This window comes from Sciurus carolinensis, unplaced genomic scaffold (genome assembly GCF_902686445.1).
Source record: "Sciurus carolinensis unplaced genomic scaffold, mSciCar1.2, whole genome shotgun sequence".
In the NCBI taxonomy this organism is placed as follows: Eukaryota; Metazoa; Chordata; class Mammalia; order Rodentia; family Sciuridae; genus Sciurus; species Sciurus carolinensis.
In genome coordinates, this window is record NW_025920123.1 from 2,838,018 (window position 1) to 2,863,418 (window position 25,401).

Here is a 25,401-nt window from a genome sequence, read left to right on the forward strand (position 1 = left end):
AAAGTAGTATTAGGTATATTTGGGAATTATTTGACTTGGTCCCAAAGAAGTAAAACAAATCCCAACACTATCATTTTATAAGAATACAATGAGGAAAAAGTGGAATAAAAACTTTCAAAGAAGAAAGGGGCTAACAAAGGAACTATTATTATTATTATTATTATTATTATTATTTGAACTGTCATATTTGCTCCAGAAAGTGCTTAGAGGCTTGGATGCAAAGACTTGGGGAACAGCTAGTCCCGAGGCCTACTGGAGCAAGGCTCAGAAGGAAATCCAGGCTTAATCCTCAACCTCAAGCCGCAGGGTGCCTGGGACTTGAAGTCTCTCTCTTTTGCTACTTGACCCGGAAACCTGTTCTTGCTATCGCGTCATGCGTGGCGCTCGCGCAGAGCTGGAGGGAGGCGGGGATGCCGCGAAGCAAGGGCGGTCGGTGGAGCAGAGAGGCAATCTAGCCTGGCTGTAGGTGTATCCTGACAAGTGATGGCGCCCCCTGTGGCATAGAGGTCCAGCGCGCTCCGCGAGCCTCGGACAAGTTCTTCTGTTTGGTGTTTGGTGTTCGACAGAGAAAGTCCTGATTGTTTTGAACATGCTGGTGCCGCTAGCCAAGCAGTCCTGTTCGGCCTATCATTGCTTACATGCCTCAAAAATTAATAAAAATTATCTACCTCTGTGTGCTACAAGATGGTCTTCAACTTCTGTTGTACCTCAAATTACTACCCACTATACTATTTATCCCTGAGATAAGGACAAGTGATGGGAAGGCGTGAACTTGGAAAGATTTGCAGAAGAAGCAGGTGTGGTAATAGTTGGTGTTGGCCCCGCAGGACTTTCTGCAGCTATTTGTCTAAAGCAGTTGGCTGCTGAACATGAAAAGGACATTCGTGGGTGTCTAGTGGGGAAAGCTCCTCAGATAGGCGGTCATACCCTCTCAGGGGCTTGCCTTGATCCATGTGCGTTTAAAGAATTCTTCCCAGACTGGAAGGAGAGGAGGGCTCCATTTAACACTCTTGTAACAGAAGACAGATTTGGGATTTTAACAGAGAAATACAGAATTCCTGTGCCAATTCTTCCAGGTCTTCCAATGAACAATCTTGGCAATTACATTGTACACTTGGGACATTTAGTGAGTTGGATAGGAGAACAAGCAGAGGCCCTTGGTGTTGAAGTGTATGCAGGGTATGCTGCTGCTGAGGTCCTTTTTTATAAGGATGGTATTGTAAAAGGAATTGCCACTAATGATGTGGGAATTCAAAAGTATGGCACACCAAAGACAACTTTTGAGTGGGGCTCGAACTACATGCCAAAGTCAGTTTTTGCAGAGGCTTGCCATGGACACCTAGTCAAGCAACTATACAAGAAGTTTGATTTGTGGGCCAATTGTGATCCCAAACCTATGTGATTGGACTGAAGGAGTTATGAATTATTGATGAAAAGAAGCGGAAACCTGGGCAAGTGGATCACACTGTTGGTTGGCCTTGGACAGGCATACTTACGGAGGCTCTTTCCTCTATCATTTAAATGAAGGTGAACCCCTAGTAGCTCAGGGTTTTGTGGTTGGTCTGGACTATCAAAATCCATACCTGAGTCCATTCAGGGAATTACAAAGGTGGAAACACCATCCCAGCATTCAGCCAACATTGGAAGATGGAAAAAGAATTGCCTATGGAGCCAGAGTTCTCAATGAAGGTGACTTTCAGTCTATACCAAAACTCACCTTTCCTGATGGTTTACTAATTGGTTGTAGCCTTGGCTTCTTGAATGCTCTCAAGATCAAAGGGACCCATACAGCAATGAAAAGTGGAAGTTTGGCAGCATAATCAATTTTTAATCAACTTACTAGTGAAAATCTTCAATGAAAGACAATAGGACTCCATGTAACTGAGTACGAGGACAATATGAAGAAATCTTGGGTGTGGAAAGAGCTTTATGCTATTAGAAATATTAGACCTTCCTGCCATGGAGCATTGGGTTTATGTGGAGGGATGATTTACACAGGAATATATTTTCTGGATTTTGAGAGGAATGGAACAATAGACTCTAAAACATAAAGGTTCTGACTCTGATCAGCTCAAGCCAACCAAGGATTGCACACATATTGAGTATTCAAAACCTGATGGACAGATCAGTCTTGACCTCTTGTCATCTGTGGCTTTGAGTGGTACTAATAATGAACATGACCAGCCAGCACACTTAGCCTTAAAGATGACAGCATACCTGTAAATAGAAGTCTATCAATATATGATGGGTCTGAGCAGCAATTCTGCCCTGCAGGAGTTCATGAATTTGTACCTTTGGAACAAGGTGATGGATTTCAGTTACAGATAAATGCTCAGAACTGTGTGCACTATAATGTCGGGGTGCCGCGGACCCCATCCTAGCCTGGGTTGCAACATCAAGGACTTCAGTGCGGCACCTGGCACTGAGCCGGGGCAGCCTGAAGTTGCAACATCAAGGACTTCAATGTGGCACCTGGCACTGAGCCGACACTGCTTAAGGAAGTTGCCCCGGCACTAAGCCAGTGCCAGAATGGATTGCTCTGATTGGACAAGGTGACTCATGCTCGCTGCGCCCTTATTGTATTACATTGTTATCATGCTTATTGTATTACATTATTATCATGCTCTCCCCACATGCTCTGTAACCTGATTGGCTCATGATTCATATAAATATGACTGTAACTGCCTTGTAAAATCATCATCATCTGAGGATAAAGAGCTCTGATGAACAACTGATGTGTCGTGTCTCTCTCTGCGGGCAGAAGGAACGCGACATCTGGTGCCGAAACCCGGGAACAAAGCAACTACCTAGGTAAGTTTTTAAGATTAAAATTATAATAAGTTTTTAAGATTAAGTTTTTTAAGATTAAAGTTTTTAAGATTAAAATTATAGTAAGTTTTTAAGATTAAAGTTATAATAAGTTTTTAAGAATAATATTATAAATAGTTTTTAAGATTAAAGTTTTAAATAGTTTTTAAGATTAAATTTTTAAGATTAATGTTATAATAAGTTTTATAGATTAATGTTATAAAAAATAAAATAGTAATAAAGGCAGCCTTAATATTACATCACAATAAAACGATTAAAAGGGTGGTCCAGGGACATTACATTACAATTATCAGGACATACGAAAAGTAGTCCAATTAAAGTGAAAGTTCGCGATAAAGTGACGATCAGGACACACGGAAGGTGGTCCGGGGACACGCGGAATGCGGTCCGGTTAAAGTGAAAGTAGCACGCAAAAGGCGGCTACACCCTGGACTAAGCAAAAAGCGGTCCACATTAAAAGTATTAAAGTGAAAGTTGCACTCGAAAGGGGGCAAATTAATCATGGGTTCAGAAGTGTCTAGAGTTCACATGGAAGGACTATTAAAGGCTTTATTAAAGGCTAATGGAGCACCTTTAGAGGTTTCCTCAGCTAGGAAGTTTGTAAAAACTGTAGAAGACAAAGCCCCTTGGTTTTTAGATAAGGGATTGTTAAATCAAGAGAAACTATCACAAGAGACAGAAAAAGGCCCCCCTCCTGATCCCTTCCACACAGCTCCATGGCCACCTAGGGAGGGAACACCCATGTCCTTGAAGCAGTCCTCCCCCTAGGCAGAGAGCTCAGCAGCTCCATTCCTCAAAAGTAGTAAGAAATAATGTTTTGTGATTTTCTGCATTCAAACCTAACCTGATTTCTCAACCAGGAAGAAAAAGGGTTAAAAAGTCCTGGGTAATCCTCCCTCCCCCTTGCCTGGCCTTGCTGAAGCCTACATTGGAATGTACACTACAACAGTCTCAGCGGGAAAGGGGGGTAACCTGAAGATAAGAAAAAGAAAACAAAAGGATGTCTGTTTTAAACTTCTGGGCTACTACACAGAACTACTCATTTTCCAGGATTCTTGTTTTGTTTTGTTTTTCTTTAATGCTGTATTTTTGAGCTCATAATTTTGATCCTGCATACCTAGGTTAATGATTTTTTTAAAAGTTACAAGGCCTTTGATTTTGTGTTATGTGTTATGTTGTGCTGTCTAATGTCATGTTTTGTCTATATCAAAACTGAGAGCTCCTAAAATTAAAATTTATAAATGGATCCAAATACTTTTATTCACGTGATTTAAAAAGGTTCAATTTTAATTGGGTAAATTAATAAAAGTGAAATGTCTTTAAAAATAACTTGCAAGTCTCTAGGTGGTCAAACTAATGGAATGTTAATGTTAAACAATGTCTAATATCAATTGTTTCTAGGACTTTTCTTCAACAGGAAAGAGACAACAAATACTGTTCAGGACACCTGCCTGCTTTCTTGGTTTTTACAAAATAAGTGAATTAAAGTTAACATATATGGGATTACTCAAATGTGTTTGTAGAGACATCAAATTAATTTCCAAAATTAAAATGCTCATTGTTAAATAACATCAAGTACTCTTAACTCCTTAAATTCCATGGGGTATCATACTTAAACATTATTGGTATTTTCATAGGTTGGTAAATTAAAAGGGTTTAAAATTGCTTTGTGTCTTGACTAAAAACAAGGTTACTAAGAGTTATGTCTTAACAAGTACAATTCTATATACAAAGGGTTCTAAAGGTTTCAACTGTGTTTCAGTTAGAGTACTATAAACAACAAAGTATTTTATCTTGTTAAAATGGTGTAATTTATCTAAATCCAAAAATTTCATAAAAGTTGTTTCAGAATGTGAACAAAAAGGGGTCAACAAATAGGAAAGAAAAAATAAAAGGTTCTGGGTTTGGAAATATATTTAATAAAAAGGAAAAAAAAATATTTCTGGGTAAGAAAGTGCTTATGTAATGAAATACATGAGGGTCTAAATGCTAAGAAAGTCTGTGTGTAAGTAAAGGGCAAATTTCAACAAGTCTGTGTGTAACTAAGTTGGTTGTATGTATGTGAAACAGCTAAAGCTATTTAAGGTTTTTCCTAAAGTGCAATACTAATGTTCTAATATAAACCAAAGTTTAATCTACATAGTAAAATGACATGGTAAAATGGCAAGGATTTCATAGAAACACTAATTTACTCTTAACTTTGTGTCTATTAAGTTTTATTCTTTAAAACAATTAGTCTTAAAAATTGGGGTTTATAGAATTATGGTTAAACAACTGTTAAGAGTATTGTACTATGTTACAGAGTCTAAATTTTTCTTTAAAAACTAAATTTAGTAAGATTAAAGTGTCAAAGTAATTGTAAAATGGTCACTCCTTGTATATTAAATGTATTCATATTTTCCAAGTATACAAGTTTTAAAGCAGGGTATTTATCAAGCTGCTATTCTCCAAACTTCTTTTGATAACTATCTTCCAGCTTCAGTCTCTCCTGCAGATGCAGCCTTGCCTCTTCTTTTTTCCAGCCACAGAAAAAGCTCCTACCGTACCTTCAACAACGTTTTCCTGCACCATCACCTTGTCCAGCATCTTACATCTATTTTCTTCCTGGTCCTGACTGCCTTTAAGGCTAGAGGCCTCCCCCTATTTATGGCTATAATGCCAGGCCGGTAGTCAATGACCGGTAATGTAGGAGGTGGCCATGTACCAACCTAAGACAGAAGCTGTAGCATGATCTACAGTCTTTAATGACGGGTAAGGACATGTGCTGGACCCCTCAACCTAAGACAGGCACGGTCTCAAGCCTTTTCTTTTTTAAATAAAAGAAAGGGGGAGATGTCGGGGTGCCGCGGACCCCATCCTAGCCTGGGTTGCAACATCAAGGACTTCAGTGCGGCACCTGGCACTGAGCCGGGGCAGCCTGGGTTGCAACATCAAGGACTTCAGTGCGGCACCTGGCACTGAGCCGGGGCAGCCTGAAGTTGCAACATCAAGGACTTCAGTGTGGCACCTGGCACTGAGCCGGGGCAACCTGGTTTGCAACAAACAGCTGACACTGCTTAAGGAAGTTGCCCCGGCACTAAGCCAGTGCCAGAATGGACTGCTCTGATTGGACAAGGTGACTCATGCTCGCTGCGCCCTTATTGTATTACATTGTTATCATGCTTATTGTATTACATTATTATCATGCTCTCCCCACATGCTCTGTAACCTGATTGGCTCATGATTCATATAAATATGACTGTAACTGCCTTGTAAAATCATCATCATCTGAGGATAAAGAGCTCTGATGAACAACTGATGTGTCGTGTCTCTCTCTGCGGGCAGAAGGAACGCGACACTATAAAACATGTGATATTAAAGATCCAAGTCAGAATATTAACTGGGTGGTGCCTGAAAGTGGAGGAGGACCAGCTTATAATGGAATGTAAACTGCAATTTATTTCATTTCAGGCACATTTGATAACCAGATTCTTTAAAGTGTAAATGTATGGCAAAATAACATTAAAATATTTAGAGGTTAACAAGTAACCTTCACAAACTAACCACTGGTGAAATAGATGTTTTATACTCTGTGTAAAATTGTCCCATAAAAATTATGAAATATTTCTTTCTTAAATAATAAAATTATAAATGATATAGCAAAAGAGAAAAAAAAAAGACTTGGGGAATATTCTTTTGTCCTGAAGTTTTGGGGATAAGAAGAGGAAGGGAGCAGGCAGTTCAGAGACCATACCCCCAGTTAACCATTAGATGACAATGCTGTGAAACTTTCTGAGTGCTCACATGAGAACACACCCTTTCCAGTGCTGTGTGGAGGTTTCTTGCTTCATACACACATATCACTTGTGGGCAATCATGCTACTCCTCCTGTTCAATATGATTAAACAGAGGCTCAGGGTGCAATCTGCTGGCTTGCAACAGCCATTAAGTTGCAGAGTCTCAGCTCAGAAACAGTATCATCTACCTTGAGGGTCCGTGCTCCAACCAATAAAGGGTAGAATCTTAAGTGAGCATTTGGAAGCATGGAGGAAGGAGGTATAGGGTTTAAACACAAGAATAATCTGGAGAATGAAAAATGTCTGCATCAAACTGGACATATTAGTGATGCTTCTGTTCATCATTTTGTTTGAAAAATTACAAAGACAAAATGATTTTTTGTTTAAATGGCCCATGTATTATTGGGGAATAAAAGAACATTTTTTAAAGCTATAAATCTACATCAAGAAAATGCATGTAGGCTCGTGTTCAGATTTGTATCTCCTCTATACTAATTGACTTACACTCTGATGGATCCCAAGAACACACAGATTATTCTTTCTCATATGGAAGCATGTGTGATTATCTTCAAAGTGTTCCCAGATGCCCAGTAAGGGTGGTTTATAAGGTGCAGAGTAAATGGTGCATGGTGGTGGGAAATGGTGTGTGTCTGCCTCCCAGCTTAACATGGCTACAAGCAGTCCTTCTCCCAGACAGACTCTGTTTTCCTTTCTTTTAATTCTCCTTTTGTTTTTAGAATGATAATAGTAACATGGAGAGTTTGAAATGTGACCCTGGAGACACGATTGCCTGAAATGATAAGCAACGCTTTCCATTTTATGCAAGTTTCTCTCGCCCTCTGGGGGAAACTTTCTAAGAGACAACAAAACTGTGAGAAAAGTTTCAAAAGCAACATGTGAGATTACAGATACCCTGTGAAGACATGCCACAGGAAGATTTTAGCAAATAAACTGCAGTATAGCAAAATACCCTACAAAGCATGACAAAACTTCCAGAACTTTCTAGTCCCTCCTGCTTCTATTCTGAATTTCTCTCTTAGTCACTCTCCTCTCTCTCTGTTTCCATCCCCAACACACAAACACACACACACACACACACACACACACACACACACAATTTCCTTTGGAAGTCCTTCCTCCACCTGGATCCATACCTGGACACTGAGCAGAGGGCTGAGGGGTTGGGAAAAGATCTTGGAGGCTGACCATTTGCATTCATCTTATCAAACATGGACACTGAGCAGAGGGCTGAGGGGTTGGGAAAAGATCTTGGAGGCTGACCATTTGCGTTCGTCTTATCAAACATAATAGTGCAAACCTCTCTGCCTCAGTGTCATCATCTGTGGAATGGGAACCATCAAAGTGCCTACTTTGCTGATGGTGTTATAGGACCTGTTGCAGGTGACACATGTGGAGCAGTGCCTGGCATCTAGTAAACATGTGTAACTGTGAGCCACTCTGATGCTACCCAAGGAGTCCTCTCCAGCAGAGCACGGTGTTGGAAGTGCAGGTGAGAGAACTCTCCTTGGAGTAATGCTTAGGCACTGTTCCCGGCACTGTGGGTCCCCAAACTCATTTGCTCAAGTTCTACTCCCCAGAAACTCAGAATTGGACTGCATTTGGAGATAGGTCCTTCAAAGGTTAATTAAGGTAAAAACAGGGTCGTTAGGGTGTGATAACAGATGTCTTTATGAGATTGGGACACAGATAAAGACAGCACACATGGCACATGGAGATGACTTGGTGAGGACTCAGGGAAAAACATGTCCAGAGACAGACTTCATAAAAAGCCCACTCTGATGACATCTTGATTTGGACTTCCAGTCTCCAGAACTGAGAGAAAAAATAACCATGTGATAGAACACTGGATCTCATTGTTACCAGGGAATTGAAAATTAAAACCAGAAAGATATCATTATATACTTATCTAAATGGCTTATCTAAAAGGAAAAAAGATTCGATTGTGTAGGTCACCCAGTTTTAGGTACCTGTAGCAGTGCCTCCCAAAAATTAACATAATCAGCAATATCTTACTTTTCAAAACTTGTCTTACTGAGAAAAAGAATATCCCTACAGGGAAGAAAAGTCTAAATCATAAATGCAGAGTGTTCCGAACATGATGGAGCTAAAGCCAAGGCCACTGCCTCCAGAGGTGCCTCCCTCATCTTTTAAATGAGCAGTTCATTGGCCTTTGTCTTAAAAAAAAAAAACAAAAACCTATGAAAGACTCAGAACCTCAGAACTCAGAAATGTGCATTGTTTTATACCTGGCCTTTATTATATTTACAAATTTCACATGCTCTGTGGCATGGGACTGTACTTTATTAGTCTCTGCTTTTTATATAGGGTACCATTTCTTGAACATAGTGTATGTGCACATTCACCAATTGATGGACATCTGGGATGTTCCTGTTTTATATCATTGATAATCAAGCTTTAGTGAGTTTTCCCAAGCATGCTTTCTGGGAAACAAATGCTCAATTCTCCAGGGTGTGTACTTAGAATTGGGCTGGGAAAATCATTATAAAAGTCATTATATAAGAGATTGTTCCCATATCCTATTCCTCTTTCAGTGAGTGACACTTTCCCCACCTGCACTAGATACTGTCATTTATTTTTTCTTTTAGCCATTTAGATAAGTATATAATGATATCTTTCTGGTTTTAATTTTCAATTCCCTGGTAACAATGAGATCCAGTGTTCTATCACATGGTTATTTTATTGACCATTTGAACTTTCTCTTTAATCAAATATCTGTCCACCTTTCAATTTTTGTAATTGTGCATCTACCTTTTTTATTGCTTGGTAAAAGACCTTTATAGATGGTGGGGAAAGTTCTTCATTTGTTTTATGGGTGGAAAATGTTCTCTCTTTGTGAGGCTTACCTTTTTCATCTTTAGTAAGATCTTTTAATACCAGAAATTCTTAATTTTAATGCATTTTGTGTTATCAATCTCTCTTTTGCGTATATTACAGAGTTCATGAGAATTCCAAATGACCACGCATACTGAGACAAACTGAAAGGGGAAAAATGGTCCTTCAATGAGCATGCCAGCAAGCAGCACCTGGGAGCAGGCTAGCACTTCAAAGAACTCCCAGCACCTGAATTTTGGAAGTACAGAGTTTATAAAGCAAAAACCACAAAACCCACAAGGACAAGTGAGTGCAGGTAAGTCAGAAAGACCCTGTTGAGACAGATATTTTGATTACATGAGTTAATTGTTTTGATTATACATTTCAGAGTCATTTTGTTATGCACCAGGATCATTGTCCTACAGGAAGGTCTTACTATACTGTCCACACAGATACAGTTGTGGCTATGTTGAAAACGTTATAAGCAAGCATACAACGGGGTCAGGTCAGAAGAAAATGGCATTACTTGTTTTCTTTTCTATTTCAGTTTATATTTAAGAAATTATTGTCTTTCTTGACTCAACTAAGATTATCTTCTCAGAAATATTTTTTATTAAAATATATTTTTTTTATTTTTACAGACTGCATTTTGATTCATTGTACACAAATGGGGTACAACTTTTCACTTCTATGGTTTTACACAATGTAGATTCACACCATTCATGTAGTCATTCACGTACATAGGGTAGTATGTCTATTTCGTTCTACTATCTTTCTGTCTTCCACCCCGTTCCACCCCATTTTCCTCTACACCATCCAAAGTTCCTTCATTCTTATCTTCCCCCTCCCACCCCACCTTATTATATATTGTCATGCACTAATCAGAGAAAACATTTGGCCTTTGGTTTTTTGGGTTTGGCCTATTTCACTTAGCATGATATTTTCCAACTTGATCTATTTACCAGCAAATGTCATAATTTTATTCTTCTTTATTGCTGAATAATATTCCATCATGTATATATACCACAGTTTCTTAAGCATTCATAAATTGAAGGGCATCTAGGTTGGTTCCACAATTTAGCTATTGTGAATTGAGCTGCTATGAACAATTGATGTGGCTGCATCACTGTAGTATGCTGATTTTAAGTCCTTTGGATATAAACTGAGGAGTGGGTAGCTGGGTCAAATAGTGGATCCATTCCAAGTTTTCTGAGCAATCTCCATACTGATGAAAGCCTTATTTTTGTGCCTTTTCCATTTAGATTTTAAGTGAGTTATCCAGGAAAGTCTCTGGCCTCTGCATGCCCCTAAAGTGAGTAGATGCCTGGGCTGGCCTGTGACATGCCCTTACCACTGCAGGTGGTGGGGAGTCAGCAACAAATTTTCATATGCTTCCTTTCTCCAGGAGAGAATACTGCCAGGGGAGCTGACTGAAGGATGGCAGGTGTTTGAAGAGCAGCTCAAATTGATCATCCCCAGGGAACAGACCCAGAGCCCTCAGTCAGACACTGAGCAGTCCCCGCCCATGTGCTGAACTCAGAACTGGGAATATACTGTTACAAGGCACTGGCTTTGATTTTGTGGTGGTTTCTCTGTTGCATCATCAGGTGAAAGTCCCCCTGATCCCAGCTACAGTGTCATCAAAGTCACCAAAAATTAGAGATTGGCTTCTTGGTTACTTCAGCCAGGCCAGATGTGGTGCAGGAAAGAGACAAGTCCATCACTAACAGGATTCTAGGCCTTCACGTGAACTTGGCTTGTTCATTTCCTATTGACACATTTGCTCTGATGCCTGAGATGAGGCTTGAGGTCAGTTTTAGGTTCAAAACAAAATGGAGAGGAGAGTACCAAGAGTTCCCATCTGTCCTTTGTACCTACATAATCATAGCCTCCACTTTATCAATATCCCCTACCTGAGTAATATATTCTTCTCATTGATGAACTTATATTGACGCATCCTGTTCACTGAAGCAGCGTAGTTTATATTGGGGTTCACTCTTGGCATTTTCCATTCTGTGGGTTTAAACAAATGTATAATGACAGGTGTTCACCACTGTGATATCATAGAGGACTTTCAATCCCCTTAAGTGTCTTATCCTAGACAGCTCCCCCACTCTCAACCTTTGGCAATCACTCACCTTTTTCCTCTCTCTGTAGGTTGGACATTTCCAGAATGCCATTCTCTTGTACTATGTAGCTTTTTCTGAATGACTTATTTGACTTGGTCTTGTGCATTTAATTTTACTGTGTGTCTTTGTGAATTAAAGGCAAAACACTATCCCATTGTCTGGATGTACCACTGCTTATCTCTCCACTTACCTACCGAAAGACATGCTGGCTGCTTCCACGTATGTAGGTTACAAACAAGCTGCAATAAACATTTGTGAACATTGTTTTGATTCAACACACATTTTCAACTTCTCTGGATTAATACCAAGAAGTGTGATTGCTGTATGTTACAGTAAAAGTATATTTAGTTTAGTTAGTTAGTTTGTTTTTGTATCAAGGATTAAACCTGTGGGGGGCCTAACCATAAAGACACATCCCCAGTTCTTTTTTTTCTCTTATTTTGAGACAGGGTCTCACTAAATTGCTTAGGCCTTGCTAAGTTGCTGAGGCTGGTTTTTAAATTGTGATATTTTTGCCTTAGCCTCCAGAGTTGCTGGATTATAGGCCTATGCTGTCACCACACCCAGCTGTAGTTTTGTAACTAAATGCCAAGCTCCCCTTCAAAGCTGCTCAAATATTTTGCATTCTGACCAGCAATGACAGAGGTCCTGCTGCTCCACATTCTTGGCTGCTTGTTGACCCTGTTCTAGATTTTTCCATTCAAGTGCAAGTGTAATGATGTCTTCTTGTTTCTTGGTTTGCATTTCCCTGATGACATCTGATGTGGAGCATCTTTTCATATGCTTATTTTCCATCTTTTTATCTTCTTTATTGAGGTGTCTGCTAAGGTCTGTGGCCCATTTTAAAATTGGGTTGTTTGTTTTTTTCTTCTTTACAAGACTTATTTTTACATTCTAATTTCAAGCTTTCTTGATTTTTTTCAATGAGAGCTTTGGCTCCAATTACTTAATCCATTGATACTAGATGAGCAAACAAAGCAGAAGAATTTTTTCACTTATCCTGAGAGGGCACTTTAGAACAGATCCATCATAAAATAAATTCTGTGGTTATCCATTGGTTTGATAGGAGTTGAGTCTGCATCTTTGTTCTGAGGATGTAGGGCTTTGGCAAGCTGATGAGTATCCATGTCAAATAATTTGTTATTAGCAGCATCTCTCTGAGTAACTGACCCCTCCCATGTATGCAGACAGACACACACACACACACACATACACACACACACACTGTAACATTGAGTCAGATTCAAGACCTTGCTCTTCTTCCTGCCTGGACATTTGCTACTGTTATCCAATGAAAACGTTCCTTATCAAAAAATTTTCTTGAGTCTCACAGATCCAAGATGGTGGACTAGAGGGAGGCTGCATTCCTTGTTGCTCCCTAACTCCGGTTTCAAGCAGAGGATATCTGTTTCTCGGTGAGGAAGTTTTTGCTGCTTATCAATCCCCTGGTGTTTACCCCATTTGTCTGCTGTGATGACCTACAGTCTGCCAGCATATGGATGCCTTTTTTGAGTGCAGATTGCTCACTATCAGGCACCTATCATCCGCCATTTGCCTGCTTCCCGCCTGTCTATTGCCTGCCTTACACCTATCCATCACCCAAAGCACGAGGTTCACATCCCGATCATCTGACAACAGTCAGCAAACTGATTGCTGACCCCCAGTGGAGCACCAGCTGCGTGCTGTTGCCTGGAAGTTCTCTGTCACAGTATCTGCAGGTTTGATTACACGTGACTGCCACCATTTGGAGACAACAGCCAGGCCCTCTAGGACCCCTGGCTGGACTGACTGAGCCCTGTCTCCAGGATCCCTCAGCCCAACCGATCACTCCCTGCGTCTGGGGCCCTCACATTGGCTGACTGCTCCCTGCCGCCAGGACCCCCAGACCAATTGACTGCACCCTATCACCAGACCAACTGATTGCTCCTGGCCTCCAGGATCCCACAACCACACCAAACACACCAGACCTCCATGACCCCTGTCTGACTAACCACATACTGCCTTTCTTTAGTTTCTTGCTCTTTTTTCCTTTTGTTTACCTATTCCCTCAGAGTCTCTTTCTCCATTTTTTGCATGCTAACATCCAATTTCTTTTGACTACACTCTCACACTTTCTATTATCTAGAACTTCTGTATAATCTTTTCTTATCCCATTAACAGTCACATACTACATCCCTCTGCATCCTCTTTGTCCTCCACTAGAAACTGCAGACCTTATTGCAAATCTTTTTGTTTTTTTGAAGATAGTATTTGAACTCATTCTGTTTATTATGACAATTTTGTTATTGTCCTCATAGGTGCTATTTGGTCTAGGATTGCATAGTGTCTGAATTGGGCACTGCTAATATTGATCTCCCCTTAACAAAAGGGTATTGGAAACCTGTAGGGCCACTATAAGCCTATAGGAGGAAATCTGCAATACCCCAGATCGGCACTGCTAGAAGGAAAGATACATGAACAACATGAAAAAACAAGGGAAGAAAATGATCCAAACAAATCCAGATTCTATATTAATAGAATCCAATAACAGTATGTTAGAAGAAATGTCAGAAAAGAACTTCAGATTACACATGATTAAGATGATTCATGAACCAAAGGATAAAATAAGAGAGCAAATGCAGGCAATGAATGATACTACCAATAAGCTGAAAGAGCACCTGCAGGAAGCAAAAGATCATTTCAACAAAGAGATAGAGATCCTCAGAAAAAAAAAATTGTAAATCCTTGAAATGAAGGAAACAATAAACCAAGAGAAAAACTCAATGGAAAGCATCATCAAAAGACTAGACCACTTGGAAGACAGAACCTCAGAAAATGAAGACAAAATATTGAATCTTGAAAATAAAGTTGTCCAAACAAAGAAGATGGTAAGAAATCATGAACAGAATCTCCAAGAATAATGGGGCATCATGAAAAGACCAAATTTAAGAATTATTGGGATTGAAGAAAGCACAGAGATACAAACCAAAGGAATGAACAGCTTATTCAATGAAATAATATCAGAAAATTTCCCAAACCTGAAGAATGAAATGGAAAATCAAATGCAAGGGGGTTAAAGAACACCAAGTGCACAAAATCACAACAGATCCACACCAAGGAACATTATAATGAAAATGCCTAACATTCAAAATAAAAGATAGGATTTTGATGGTCGCGAGAAAACTATCAGATTACATATAGGGGGAGACCAATATGGATAGTAGCCCACTTCTAAACCCAGACTCTAAAAGCTAGAAAGGCCTGGACCAACATATTTCAAGATCTGAAAGAACATGGTTGCCAACCAAGAATCCTATACCCAGCAAAACTAAACTTCAGATTTGAAGATGAAATAAAATCCTTCCATGATAAACAAAAGTTAAAAGAATTTACAAATAGAAAGCCTGTGTTTCAGAACGTTCTCAACAAAATATACCATGAGGAGGAAATGAAAAACAACAATGTATGTCAGCAAAGGGAGGAACTACCTTAGAGAAAAACCACTCAAAGGAGAAACCAAGCCAAATTAAAAACCAAAAATAAACCAAATGACTGGGAATACAAAGATGTTTCAATAACCACCCTGAAAGTTAATGGCCTAAACTCATCAATCAAAAGACAGAGACTGGCAGAATGGGTTAAAAAGAAAGATCCAACAATATGCTGCCTGCAAGAGACTCATCTCATAGCAAAAGACATCCACAGACTAAATGTGAAAGGATGGGAAAAAATCTACCATGCACGTGGACTCAGTAAAAAAGCAGGGGTTTCCTCCTTATGTCAGATAAAGTGGACTTCAAGCCAAAGTTAGTCAGAAGAGATAAAGAAGGACATTTCATACTGCTTAAGGGAACCATAAATCAGGAAGACATAATGATAGTAAATATTTATGCCCCAAACAATGGTGCATCCCTGTACATCAAACAAATCCTTCTCAATTTCAGGAATCACATAGACCACAACACAATAATTCTGGGTTACTGTAACACACCGCTGTCACCACTGGATATATCTTCCAAACAAAATCCAACCAAAGAAACCATAGAACTCAATAACACAATCAATAACCTAGACTTAATAGACATATATAGAATATTCCATCCATCAATGAGCAGTTTCACTTTCTTCTCAGCAGCACATGGAACCTTCTTGAAAATAGACCATATGTTATGCCACAAAGCAGCCCTTAGGGAATGCAAAAAATAGAGATACTTCCTTCTGATATATCAGATCATAATGGACTGAGAGTAGAAATCAATGTCAAAATAAAAAACAGAAATTACTCCAACAACTGGAGACTAAATAATATGCTATTGAGTGAAACATGGATAACAAAAAACATCAGGGAGGAGATAAAAAAATTCTTACAGGTCAATGAGAATGACGATACAACATATCAAAATCTCTGGGACACTGTGAAAGTGGTACTAAGAGGAAAATTCATTGCATGGAACGCATTCCAGAAAAGAATGAAAAGTGAACAACTAAATGACCTAACATTACAGCTCGAAGTCTTAGAAAAAGAACAGAATAACAGCGAAATTAGTAGAAGAGAGGAAATAATTAAAATCAGAGCTGAAATCAATGAAATTGAAACAAAAGAAATAATTCAAATAATTGACAAACAAAAAGTTCGGGTCTTTGAGAAAGTAAACAAAATAGACAAATCCTTAGCCACACTAACAAAGAGAAGGAGAAGGAAGTCTCAAATTACTAAAATATATGATGTAAAAGGACATATCATGACAGACACCACTGAGATACAGAACAAAATGAGAAGCTACTTTGAAAATCTGTATTCCAAGAAAACAGAAGACATTGACAAATTTCTAGAGACATATGCTCCTCACAAACTGAACCAGGAGAACATACACAATTTAAACAGATCAATATCAAGCAATGAAATAGAAGAAGCCATTAAAAATCTACCATCCAAGAAAAGCCCATGACCAGAGGGATTCTCAGCCGAGTTCTACAAGACCTTCAAAGAAGAACTCATTCCAATATTTCTCAAAGTATTCCAGGAAATAGAAAAGGAGGGTATGCTGCCATACTCATTCTATGAAGTTAATATCACCCTCATACCCAAACAAGGAAAAGACGCATCAAGGAAAGAAAATTTTAGACCAATATCCTTGATGAATATAGATGCAAAGACCCTTAACAAAATATTAGCAAACTGTACCCAAAAACATATTTAAAAAACTGTGCACCATGATCAAGTGGGGTTCATCCCTGGAATGCAAGGATGGTTCAACATTCATAAATCAATAAACGTAATCCATCATGTCAATATACTTAAGGATTAGAATCATATGGTTATTTCAATTGATTCATAAAAAGCATTCAACAAAATACAACACCCCTTCATGCTCAAAACACTAGAAAAAATAGGAATAGAAGGAACATACCTGAACATTTTAAATGCTATTTATGCTAAGCCCATGTCCAACATCATTCTTTTTTTTTTTTTTTTTTGGTGCTGGGGAGCGAACCCACAGCCTTGTGCTTACAAGGCAAGTACTCTACTGACTGAGCTATCTTCCCAGCCCCCAACATCATTCTTAATGGAGAAAAACTGAAACCATTCTCTTAAAAACAGGAACAAGAAAGGGATGTCCTCTTTCACCACTTCTATTCAACATTGTCCTCGAAACTCTACCCAGAGCAATTAGGCATACCAAAGGAATTAAAGGGATACAAAAAGGATAAGAGAACCTTAAGGTGTCACTATTTGTGGATGACATGATTCTCTATTTAGAGGATCCAAAAACCTCCTCCAGAAAACTTCTAGACCTCATCAATGAATTCAGCAAAATAGCAGGCTATAAAATCAACACACATAAATCTAAAGCATTTTTATAAGTAAGCGATGAAACAGCTGAAAGGGAAATGAGGAAAACAACTCCATTTGCAATAGCCTCAAAAAAAAAAAAACTTGGGCATCAATCTAACCAAAGAGGTAAAAGATTTCTACAATGAAAACTACAAAACACTGAAGAAAGAAATTGAGGAAGACCTTAGAAGATGGAAAGATCTCCCATGTTCTTGGATAGGCAGAATTAATATTGTCAAAATGCCCATACTACCAAAAGTGCTATACAGATTCAATGCAACTTCAATTAAAATCCCAATGACATACCTAACAGAAATAGAGCAAGCAATCATTAAATTCATCTGGAAGAATAAGAAACAAAGAAGAGCTAAAGCAATCCTTAGCAGGAAGAATGAAACAGGGGTTATTGCAATACCAGTACTTCAACTATACTACAAAGCACTATTAAAAAAGCAGCATGGTATTTGCACCAAAGTAGACAGGTAGATCAATGTTACAGAATAGAGGACACAGACAAAACCCAAATAAATACAGTTTTCTCATACTAGACAAAGGTGCCAAAAATATGCAATGGAGAAAAGATAGCTCTTGAACAAATGGTGCTGGGAAACTGGAAAAAAAATATGCAGCAGAATGAAACTAAACCCCTATCTCTCACGCTGCACAAAAATTAACTCACAATGGATCAAGGACCTTGAAATCAGACCACAGATCCTACATCTTATAGAAGAAAAAGTAGGGCCAAATCTTCATCTTGTTGGCTTAGGATCAGACTTCCTTAACAGTTCTCCCATAGCACAAGAAATAAAAGCAAAAATCAATAACTGGGATAGATTCAAACTAAATAGCTTTTTCTCAGCAAAGGAACCTATCAGCAATGTGAAGAGAGAGCCTACAGAGTGGCAGAATATCTTTGCCACTCATCCTTCAGATAGAGCACTAATTTCCAGAATATATAAAGAACTCAAAAAACTCTAAATGAAGAATACAAATAACCCAATCAACAAATGGGCTAAGGATATGAACAGATGTCGCGTCCCTCGCCCGCAAGAAAGCACGACACAGGAAACTTCCTTCAGCAGTTTAATCAGGACCTTATTATTAGATAACCATGGTTTCTCTTTTCTCTACCTCTACTAAGAAGTCACGGTCATATTTATATGAATTATAAGCCAATCAGGTTACAGAATATGCGGGGAGAGCAAGATTACAATATAATACAATCAGAGCAACTAAAGGGCGTGTGCAAGCACGAGTCACTTTTGTCCAATCAAAGCAGTTCCTTCTGGCCCTGGCTCAATGCCGGGGCCACTTTATCAGCTGCTGGCTTAGTGCCGGGGCCAGTTCTTTCGGCAGCGTCAGCCATATGTTGCAAACCAGGTTGCCCCGGCTTTGTGCCAGTCCTTGATGTTGCAGTCTATGTTGCCCCGGCTTAGTGCCAGGGTACAGTCTTTTCAGCCTTCAAGCCGGAGTGGGGTCCGCGGCCCCCGACAGCTCCCCCTTTCTTTTAATATAATAGAAAGCATACTTTAGCAATAACCGATCTACTCCTGTCACTTGGCCCATGCTCATAGGTGCTTTTACGTATGACAGTTGGCATAACCAGATATGGGCTTGTTATTTAAAAAAGTGCTTCAGACCCTAGCGGAAACCAGCGCCATCTTGTCATGGCGGCGTGGCGGCTTGCCACAGCGCTCCCCCTTTATTATATTAAAAACACAGGTGAAGGTAGAGGCCCTATCCTACTGTGCAAAAGTGGCAGATAGTGAACGTCAGTCCCAAAGTGGCACCTTCTCTAGGCCTGACATCACCCAAGCCGATGCCTTTTTTTGTAGGGTGGGACGTGGACATCAAACCCACATGCAATAGAGCATGCCTTCCTTGAGGTTTAAAAATAAAACTCTCAAGTGCAGTGCTTTGCCTCGCATCCTGTGTCTATGAAGTCATAGCGGTATGGAAAACCATACTTGGGGGAGCTTATCCAGCTTGTGCAACCGCAAGGGCCTGAAATAGGAAAATCGCCCTACTTGCCAATGCCGTACAATACAGGGGCACCATAATGAACACAAGATACACAGTAACAGTTCATCTCCTCCAATATCATTGTTACAGTTCAAGATTAAGGGTGAAAGTTACAAGGCAATTAAAGCTTTAGTTACTGCAAGGAATCTGTAGTATGTAAATACACAATCCCCAAAGAAAAGTATAAAGTAATAACAGCAGTACCTTGCAGACACCTAGCGTAAATGACAATTCCAGCTTTAACAGAGATATACTAAAAATGCCACTTATTCCCATGCCAGATTAGCCAACCACACAGAAGGTGATACCCCTTGTTCAATGGCTAACACAGCTTGAATTAACACCGCCTTTTCACGTGCTTGACGCACTCTTAACTTGTAAATAAACCAAAAGCAAAGGCAGATGCCTGCAAAACAAATACAACCAAAGATTCCCACACCAACCCATTCTTTAAAATAACTAAAAGCAGAGGTAAGCCAGCTAGAGAACTGACTCAAAGTAACAGGTTTAACACGGGTGTCATTTAAAATCGCAATCTGCAATAATTGTTGATTCATCAACTTTTCAGCTTCTAAGGACCAATTGCCTGCAAGAAAGGCGGAAATCAAGTGGCTTTGATTCTTTGTTTCTTCATATCTTACTGGAGTTATACACATGTGTTTATGATTCCCGATGCATCCAACTTGTGCAATGTTGAAAAGTTCATCCAACTGTACTTGTAGTAAATCTATCCTTTGATTCGCCGCCAAGATCCCTGATAAGATATGTCTGTTGATGCGGTCCTGGGATTCTAGCACCTGTGCAGTTTGCTGTATGACTTGATTAATGGTTTGTGCTGTTTGAACTTGATTGGTCATGGCTAGAGCAGCGGTAGTGGCTGCAGCAGCAGAGACAGCAATAGCAGTTATTATGGCTGCGGTAATGCCAAAGTCTCTTTTTTCCCTGAAAAGGTGCACCAATGGAAAATTATCTGGATTGACCTCCACTGGAACAGGTACAAAAGTGGGTACCTTTACAATCACAGCAACAGATTCACTACCGTTCCAACACTCTGAAAGCAGGCAGGTAATATTGTCATTAGAACAATTTAAAATCACTTCTGAACTGTTTGATAATAGAAATAGAAAAGGGGGGGCAGGCGGCGAACAATGTCTGTCAGCCGCAGAATTATCATGTGCATCCAAAGTTAAAAAATTAATGGTAAAAAGAGCCAAAGACAAACGCTCTTTAGGAGTACAGCTTGCTCCTATTCCCCCTTTTTGTCTTTGTAAAAGTTCTTTAATCGTTCTATGAGCTCTCTCCACGATTCCCTGACCTTGGGGGTTGTAAGGTAAGCCATGAGTCAGTTGCACTCCCATAGTGGAGCAGAAAGAGGTGAATTGTTGACCAGTGTAGGCCGGCCCATTATCTGTCTTTAAGGAGCATGGAAGGCCCCAGGCGGCCCAAGCCTCTAGGCAATGGGAGATGACATGATGGCCTTTTTCTCCTGCCAAAGCAGAGGCATGCATAACTCCAGAAAAAGTATCTATTGAGACATGAACATATTTTAGGAAACCAAACTCTGCAATATGAGTAACATCCATTTGCCAAATCGTAAGAGGTCGCGAGCCTCGGGGGTTAACATCAAAAGAAGGGAGATGATGAAATGGAACACAATGAGAACAATCTAAGACAATCTGTCTCGCTTTTGCTCGAGGAATAGAGAAGCGCTTATGAAGTGTTTGGGAGTTAACATGAAACTTATTATGAAAGTCTCAAGCACTGTCAAGAGAAGAAAGAAAACAAATTGTGCAGGTAGCGGCATCTGTCCTTGCGTTTCCTTCAACAATAGGTCCAGGGGGAGCCGTATGAGCTCTTATATGTACAGGATAAAAGGGTGCAGAATGGCCCAAAATCAAATTTTGTAACTGAGTAAATAAAGATGAAACTTTGTTGTTAGGATTGATGGCACCTACAGTTTCCAACACCTTAAGTGCTCCTTAGAGAAGTCCTCTTATTCCCTGGGTTCAGGCTGACTGAGGGCAAAAGATCCAAATACTGGTGTATCTTGCCTTCTGTACTCCAATCTCTAAATTTGATCTTAATCATCCAGCAAGCCAGTCTCACCAGTCATAAAGTAAGAGTACTGGGCTTTAACTTTAATGTCCATAACTTTACAGTTATTTACCCTTTTATCTAACTGGAGTCTGCATTAGTTCTGGAAGTTACCACTATTTGTTTTGGTATCTGTTACCACTATTTGTTAGGTGATGGCTTATTATCACAAGTTACCTAGGTTGCGTGTTCTTGAAGCAGCTACTTCTGCAAAACATTAATAGGTAACAGTTTTACAAAATGAAATAAGTAAGAGTAAAAATATATTCTGCTTGTATAATAGCTATTTTGAATTTTGACTGAGAACCACATTATATTCCCTATTTGAGATCATAGTAATTTTACAACAAAAAAAAACAATCTTTTGATTATAACTTTAAATAAGCTGAAGTCTGACTTATTTTGGAGTCACTCTAACATGCAGTAAGGTGGGAGGCAGAACCTTATCTCAGGTAAGGCGTGACTCTTTACAGATCTTAAGTGTTTTAATCCTACAACTAATTTTTTGTCCCTTTTGTCATGACCAGCATGACCAAATTTTTAAGTTCAGTGAGGGTCAAAGGAGTATTAGAAAATAAAGTTTTATAAACACAGATTTTGAAGATTAAGCTGAGATCAGATGGAGCTCTGTTCTCTGATGGAAATGTAGATCTAAAGAGTTATGTTAGCAACATTTATACATGTCTTATTATTAAGTCAAAGACTATGTAAGCATTATTCTTTGTTTTTAGGAGAGTTACAGAGACTAGACCATCTACGTAACTTTTTCTCACAACTGCAAAGTGCAATGTTAGGAACTCTGTGTAGTTCTCAAAGAAGTTCACTGTCCAAAGTTACTGTAAGGTGGGCAGGAACTAGAGAAGGGAACTGATGAAACACTGGTTATCTAGCAAAATAATTTCTTTCTGCCCAAGAACTGTGTGCTTGATATCAATGTAAGAGCTGATAGGACTCCTGTACAGAGCCTCCCCAGGGAGGTTACTGCCACAGCAGTTAGGCATCTTGTGCTCCTACATAGGAACACTTCCAGGAACCAGGCATGCTACAGTCATGAAGTCAGGGACCCCAATCTCAGTCATTGTTGTCCCATTTTTGCTATAATGCATTATACTCTTTCTTAAATGTCATTTTAAGAAGTTTATATATATTGATTTCTGAGTTCATATAAACATCAGTTAACACAGTCTAACATTATATCCAAAACAGGAATCAATCAAAGAAAGGCTGAGAGAGCTTTTAACTTTTTTTTGTGTGTGTAGCAAAATGCTTTTACCTTCTACAATATGAACCTTTAAACAAATCAGGCTGTCACTAACTCTTAGATATATATTTACATTTAAATTTTTATCTCAGTGAAATAAGTAACCAATGTTACATATACCTTACTGATAATATGTCCCATAATAGAACATTAAACGATAGAAATAAATCCCCAATTAAAATTTACTCTTTATAAGTTTAAGATTACCATTACAGACAAGTTTAATCTGGAGAATAGCAGAGCTTAATAAATTCCTTGCTTTAAAAACTTGTGTACCTGAAAAATATGAACACATTTAATATACAACTAGTGACCATTTTACAATTACCTTGACACTTTTATCTTACCAAATTTAGTTTGTTTTTTAAGAAAAATGTAGACTCTGTAACACAGTACGATACCTAACAGTCGTTTAACCATAATTGTATAAACCCCAATTTTTAAGATAAATTGGTCTAAAGAAAAAAAAAATTAATAGACACAAAGTTAAGAGTAAATTAGTGTTTCTAAGAAATCCTTGCCATTTTACCATGTCATTTTACCATGTAGATTAAACTTTGGTGTATATCAGAACATTAGTATTTCACCTTAGGAAAAACCTTTAATAACTTTAGCTGTCTCACATACACACAACCAACTCAGTTTCACACAAACATGTTGAAACTTGCCCTTTACTTACATAGACTTTCTTAGCACTTACTTAGACCCTCATGTATTTCATCACACAAGCACTTTCTTACCCAGAAACATTTCCTTTTCCCTTTTACTAAATATATTTCCATACCCAGACCCTTGTATTTTCTCTTTCCTACCTGTTGACCCCTTTTTGTTCACATTCTGAAACAACTCTTATGAAATTTCTGAATTTAGATAAATTGCTCTATTTTTAATAAGATTAAATATTTTGTTGTTTATAGTACTCTAATTGAAACACAGTTGAATCCTTTAGAACCCTTTGTATATAGAATTGTACTTGTTAAGACATAACTCTTAGTAACCTTGTTTTTAGTTTAGTGATGACACAAAGCAAGTTTAAACCCTTTTTATTTACCAACCTATGAAAACACCAATAATGTTTAAGTATGATACTCCATGGAATTTAAGGAGTTAAGAGTACTTGATGTTATTTAACAATTAGCATTTTAACTTTGTAAATTAATCAGATGTCTCTACAAACACATTTGAGTAATTCCATATATGTTAACTCTAATTCACTTATTTTGTAAAAACCAAGAAAGCAGGCAGGTGTCCTGAACAGTATTTGCTGTCTCTTTCCTGTTGAAGAAAAGTCCTAGAAACAATTGATATTAGACATTGTTTAACATCAACATTCCATTAGTTTGACCACCTAGAGACTTGCAAGTTATTTTTAAAGACATGTCACTTTTATTAGTTTACTCAATTTAAATTGAACCCTTTTAAATCACGTGAATAAAAGTATTTGGATCCATTTTTAAATTTTAATTTTAGGAGCGCTCAGTTTTGATGCAGACAAGACATGATACCAGACAGCACGACATACAAATAACACAAAATCAAAGGCCTTGTAACTTTTTAGGTGAATCTCCATTGCAATGTAACAGATGTTCAAAAACTTTAGTTGAATAAAAAATAGAACTGATCAAAAAGAGAAAAAAAAAATCATTAACCTAGGTATGCAAGATCAGAATTATGAGCTCAAAAATACAGCATTAAAGAAAAACAAAACAAAACAAGAATGCTGGAAAATGAGTTAATTCTGTGTAGCAGTCCAGAAATTTAAAACAGATACACTTTTGTTTTTTTTTTCTTATCTTCAGGTTACCCCCCTTTCCCGCTGAGACTGTTGCAGTTTACATTCCAATACAGGCTTCAGCAAGGCCAGGCAGAGGGGAGGGAGGATCACCCAGGACTTTTTTAACCCTTTTTCTTCCTGGTTGAGAAATCAGGTTAGGTTTGAATGCAGAAAATCACAAAACATTATTTCTTACTACTTTTGAGGAATGGAGCTGCTGAGATCTCTGCCTAGGGGGAGGACTGCTTCAAGGACATGGGTGTTCCCTCCCTAGGTGGCCATGGAGCTGCGTGGAAGGGATCAGGAGGGGGGCCTTTTTCTGTCTCTTGTGATAGTTTCTCTTGATCCAACAAGCCCTCATCTAAAAACCAAGGGGCTTTGTCTTCTACAGCTTTTAAAAACTTCCTAGCTGAGGAAACCTCTAAAGGTGCTCCATTAGCCTTTAATAAAGCCTTTAATAGCCCTTCCATGCGAAGGAAGGCAGCGGCTAAGCCTGCACTTGTTAATGGGCCACCTATTTCTCTACAAGCTTTCATCCATGCCTCTATGTCTTTGCTTTTAAATGGATTAATAGCATTTCTGCATTCTCTTGTACATTGTTCCTATACTAATTGTTTAATTAAAGGCATAGCTACATCAGCATCCCCGAAGATCTTTCCTGCTGCATCTACCATTCTAGCCACGAAATCTGAAAAAGCTTCTGTGGGGCCTTGGACAATTTTTGTTAAGTTACCTTGCACCTCTCCTTTATTAGGGAGTGCTTTCCAGGCAGCAATGCAGATCTTATTAATTTGTTCATAAACCTCTAATGGAAAGCCTGTTTGCTGATTGGCAAATCTACCCTGCCC

The 25,401-nt window shown here is 38.8% G+C and overlaps 1 pseudogene; it reads left to right on the forward strand.

The window, feature by feature from the left end:
- The first annotated feature begins 589 nt into the window (after nucleotides 1-589).
- On the forward strand, nucleotides 590-6,257 carry LOC124973856 (electron transfer flavoprotein-ubiquinone oxidoreductase, mitochondrial-like; annotated as a pseudogene).
- Nucleotides 6,258-25,401: the final 19,144 nt, after the last annotated feature.